This window comes from Pinus tabuliformis, chromosome 8, assembly GCF_031772625.1.
Source record: "Pinus tabuliformis cultivar Carrire ecotype Pingquan chromosome 8, CPIR1, whole genome shotgun sequence".
Lineage (NCBI taxonomy): Eukaryota > Viridiplantae > Streptophyta > Pinopsida > Pinales > Pinaceae > Pinus > Pinus tabuliformis.
This window is the reverse complement of record NC_142294.1, coordinates 486,777,086-486,782,325: the sequence shown is the minus strand read 5'-3', so window position 1 is coordinate 486,782,325 and position 5,240 is coordinate 486,777,086. Positions and strand designations below refer to the sequence as shown.

Genomic DNA, 5,240 nt, shown 5'->3' with positions numbered 1-5,240 from the left:
TACTCTCAAGTGGTTCATATATAGGAAAGATCTGAGAATCATATTCTTTCTTTTCTTCTTCAACTTCCTTAAAAAGGGAAGCAATAGTGACCTTCTTTGTAGCCTTTGGTTGTTCTTCAGAAGATGTGGCTACTTCTTTTGGAAATAATTCAGGGAACCTATTAATGGGCTTAACAGGATCTTGAATCTTTATATTTCTTTTGTACAAAAAAGAAGTAGGAACTAGTTTGTCTGTTTTTGCAGACTTATTTTTTCAACTCTCTCAGTCAAACCAGAAATAAGATTTTTAGTAGTATCAAGATGATCTACTATTTTTTCTTCTACTTCCCCTATCTTTGTCAAAGATGTTTTGGCATAAGAATGAACAACAAATGAAGTGTATTGTACATCGTTGAGGATTTTATTTACCTCATTTATTGAAACTTGAACAATGTCAAACTGTTCCTTTATTTCTGATGCTTTTGTTGTATTAATCTCGAGGCCCTTAATGGCTATATTGGTCTGGTTTATTTGTTCACTGCCTTTTTAGATTCTCCCATCTAGGCCTAAGGCATTGTCATTCTTCTGCACCAAAGGAATTGCCTTGGTTGCATTTTGATTTTCTCCAATGATAATTCCTCCATATGGAGGAAAGGTAGATGGGGTCTCTACTCTGCTGTCATCCAAAGCAGTCCAAGCATGTTTTTTAGATGACGAAGAAGATGAACCAGTTAATACATTTTCAGGGGAAACATTTTTCTTTCATTCATAGTAGGAAATTCATAAATTTGTAACTTCCATATAGTGTTTCCAATCTTCAACTAATTTCTTCTTCTCTTCAATGGTATGTCTTATGCCATACTGTTATGCCTTAGGATTAGTATACAAGTCCCAATTCAACATGACTTTCATCCATTGGGAACTTATTTGTGATTTTAGGAAGCTAGACATGAGAGTAAAGAATTTATGCATTTCCATGACTGCAAGCATTTTATAGTCATCAGGAATAGGACCAGATCTACATGTAGGGATTAAAACTTTAGCTTGCTCAAGATAGCCTAAACCATATGTGGGTTTGGCTGGCCTCCTGACACTGAACATCTCTATCAATCTAGGATCTTCTCCTTCAAGTGTAATAATTTCATGCATCATTAGAACATGCTTAGACTAACGCTCATGTGGAAATGGTATGTCTGAACATTTTGGGTTTGGGCATGAATTTACTGAAGTGGAAGGAGGAGCTTCTCCCGTTCTAGGATGGTGATTTATATGTATGAAAGATTCAGCAAGTGTACATAAATTTACAACAGCTTTACATTCTGGACATGTAACTTTTAAAGGATTGAAGTTAAGTATTTGGGAAATCTCAAAAAGAGAAATATGTTTACAAGAAGTAGAGTTAGAACATGCAGTATCAACAATGGAAGGATCTCTATAATACTTTGAACTTTTACAAGCTTTTTCAATACCTCTGTAATCAATGGTGGATCTTCTGGGAAAAGAAAAAACTACAAAAGACTGGTTTTCTCTGACATCAGCAGAGGTTATTCTTTTTGGAACAGGAGGCTTGGGATTATTGACTACCCAGTGTTCGGGAAAGGTGAGGTCTTCCCCTCTAATGGTTTGATGTTCTATTTTTTGATTCTTTGAATCAGTGAGAACAACAACACTTTCTTCAAAATCACGACTGGGTGTATGGCGTATAGCTGACCATAAGGTATTAGTATTCCAACAACATCCTCTGGATTATATGGCTATGTTATGTCTGTTTGATGCATGTCAAACCCTGAGGTTTGGATCTGCAACTGCAAGATCTAATCAATGGTCTCATTGAAGACATAAATTGAAAAATTAGGATAACAGTCAAAATAGACAGGGCCATGCGACAGAGGGGCAAATATACCTTTGATCAGGGAATTAATATACTTATTATGGGTAAGATCATGGACTGTGGCTAACACAAAAGTATTTAACCCTTGGTGTGTCAAAGGGTTGATCCCAATTCTGTTGCATCCCAAATGCAGATATTTTGTTTTCAATCTCTTAGCCTCAGCCTATAAAACTTTTGCATCTAGTAAAGAGATAGACTAGATATTGTCAGAGTTCTCCTGGATCTGACTAATAGACTCTTTAATACTAATCCTAGTAGTGAACAATGTAAACTTTGAAACGGGAACTATAAACTCAAAACGGGAACTCTGGCCCAAAAACCCCAAAAAAACCACAAAAACAGTGCTCAAAACGAAAAGTGTGTATACTGGAACGATGTTTTTTTTTTAGGTGTCAATTTTGCGGCTGTTTTAAAAATGGCAGTGACTACGAAATTTTCTACGAAATTTTCCTGCAAAATATAGCTTCAGAACGAAAGTGTTGATACTGGAATAATGATTTTTTTTTTAGGTGTCAATTTTGCGGCTGTTTTAAAAATGGCAGTGACTACGAAATTTTCCTGCAAAATATAGCTTCAGAACGAAAGTGTTGATACTGGAATCGACCCGCCGCCGGTCCGGCGGGGCGGGGCGGCCCGGGGGTGCCGCTGCATGGAATTGGTAATGTGGATCGTCATTTGATGCGTGGAATTGGTAAAACCCAAGCTGCCCGTCAATGGAGAATGTCTGCGTCTTTTCACTTTGCCGAGTCTCTCTGTCGTGTACTGTCTCTCTGTCCGTTGTATCGCACATACAAGCTGACGTCCACCCTCGAAACCTGTAGTTGGGGATGCGAAGGCAACCTAACGTCACCTTAAAATTTTCATCAAAACTATAATACTAACTATATATAATTGGAGTACAGACAAAATAATAGAGCTCGACCAAATATAGATATCGTTGCTCAAACATTCACATAATAAATAACAAATTTAATATATACAATTAATTTTTCAAAAACATGCTACTTGGACCATTGCTGACCTAAGAGGCATCCTTCACAGTATCATATAATAAAATAAAATATATTACAATAGTCTTTAAGAGTCCATGAAGTGTAATATGGTCTTGAAATACACTATACATGTGAGGACTTCCAACCAAAGGGCATATGCATCACTAAAGAACTTATCCAATCCTAATATTTGTATTGTTCCAAAGCATAAGGGTTCAATGAATATGCACGATTGTTTTTTAACTAAGCGCAATCATATCTATGAGAATCCTCCTATTTGAATTCTCTCATGCATCCCCCTAGCAACTTCCCCTGAATCCTTCTTCTTATTCCAAGAATGGAGGTGAGACACCTCTTTAGTCTTCCTAGTCAGAATTTGCCTCCAAAATTTCTTAGAAGCTAGCTTAGAGAGGTGTAAGAGATTCCCTTGTCTTTGACGAATGTATTGCCTCTTTTTCCTTTTAGTTAGGGCTTTATATTAAGGTTATTTATTATAAAATTTTGAAATTTGTATTAATTTATTATTAGTCATAAATTACTAATAACAAAATCATCACTACCTAACAATGAACAAAATCATCACTACCTAACAGTGAACAAATTGTTTATGACTAATAATAAATTAATACAAATTTCAAAATTTTATAATAAATAACCTTAATAAAATTTTCACAACTTCAAAATAACTTCAAAAATAAAATATAGAAAACGAAAACTCTAAGTACAAAACAATTTACCCATGCATTATCAAGGCATTCGCAAGTTCTAAAAATTTTAAATACTCCCAACTTAAAAGGAAAGCATTGAAAATATTTTTAAATCATACCAAGCATGCGAGTGATATATAATACAAATGCAAAGTAACATATATAAGTATTATAATCTGATACATAGGAGTACTTGTCTGGTTAGATATTTATACTGTGATCATTATACAAATGCAAAGTAACATATATAAATATTATCATCTAATACATAGGAGTACGTGTCTAGTTATATAAGTATTATCATCTTATACATAGGAGTACTTGTCTAGTTAGTTAGATATTTACACCGAGACCATTAATTGTAATGGTGTATATAATATCTATTTTTTTCCAACTTCTACACGGTAACTCTTTATAGATAACTTGCCCTCGCTCTCCCCAAGAGTTGGACGCAGAGATTCTTGTTGTGGATTAAAGATCCCTGTCAATGGATCCACAAGCTTTTGTTGTCACCTCCGTCAAATTCGATTATTTCGCCCGTCACTCGACTGTGAACCTTTATATCACCTGCTGATCGCAATTCTCTTTCATCCTCCGGGTCGCTCTTGTTGTCTGATACCACTCCGCTGCTTGCACTGCACTTACCAAGTTACCATCCCATCAAATACATCGTCAATATTAATATCAATTCTCCGTATTGCAAAACCAAACATGGTAAAACTTTGAATTATATAATTTTCGCAATCTAAATATTTTAAATATGGTCCTGAATCTATTTATGTAATTATAGCTATCAATTTTCTATATTGCAAAACTAAAAATAGTAAAACCCAAAGAACAAAAATTCAACAACACCATTCCAAAATAACAAGATATCGTTTCTGCAACTTAATGATAAAATTCATGCACCACCTGCTCGAATGAAAAGCTGAAGGTGATACAACAATATTTTCTCTGGTTAAATGGCGATTGCCTCCAACGTTGGAAGGCGTAGCCACCATTTTCATGGCTGTCTTTAATTTGTCTCCCTTCATCATTCGTGGGCTTATTTCTTCCAATATCACTGCAATAAATTTTGGTTTCAATTCTTCTGTATATATAATGGCTAAACGCATCGGCATCTCTGCAAAAGTCCATGCAACTCCAAAAATAATTAGTCGGTTATGGTCTGTACCACATATTAAGTGCAAAGGAATTCAACTCCAGAAGCAAAGAGTCGATCCTGTTATGGAATTAGCTTAAAGTGATAAGTCCAAGCTGAGATTCATCTGCGAATCCTCATGCAAAATACCGCGTTGAGCGCCGGCATGAGTATTAACGGAGATTGAGGCAGATTGAGTTGTGCAAACATTGGCACCAAAATGTTGCAGATTACGTACGGGTCGATTCCCGGAATCGACCCACCGCTCTCTTCCAATCGACCCACCGCTCTGGAGGTTCCATTGTCAAAATCATCACTACCTAACAGTTAACGAATTCCTCCAGATTCCTTCATAACATAATGAGAAGGATCAGGTTGTAGTGAATTTAATGGACCAGCATACACATATTGATGACCGTCATCTACAGCAACAGAGACCTCTGCCATTACAAAGCACAGCAGCTTTAGGAAAACAACGATATGATCCATTTCTCCCTCTTACACTCCAGATATGAATTATGTTCTGGAAA

General features: G+C 35.9%; 1 long non-coding RNA gene across 1 annotated transcript; it reads right to left on the bottom strand.

Annotated features, from left to right (window-relative positions):
• Window positions 1-3,757: 3,757 nt before the first annotated feature.
• On the bottom strand, window positions 3,758-4,613 carry LOC149236203 (uncharacterized). Its single transcript, XR_016268384.1, has 2 exons — window positions 4,482-4,613; window positions 3,758-4,204 (listed from the first exon to the last, which is right to left on the bottom strand). It is a non-coding gene; the product is annotated as an uncharacterized LOC149236203 (long non-coding RNA).
• Window positions 4,614-5,240: the final 627 nt, after the last annotated feature.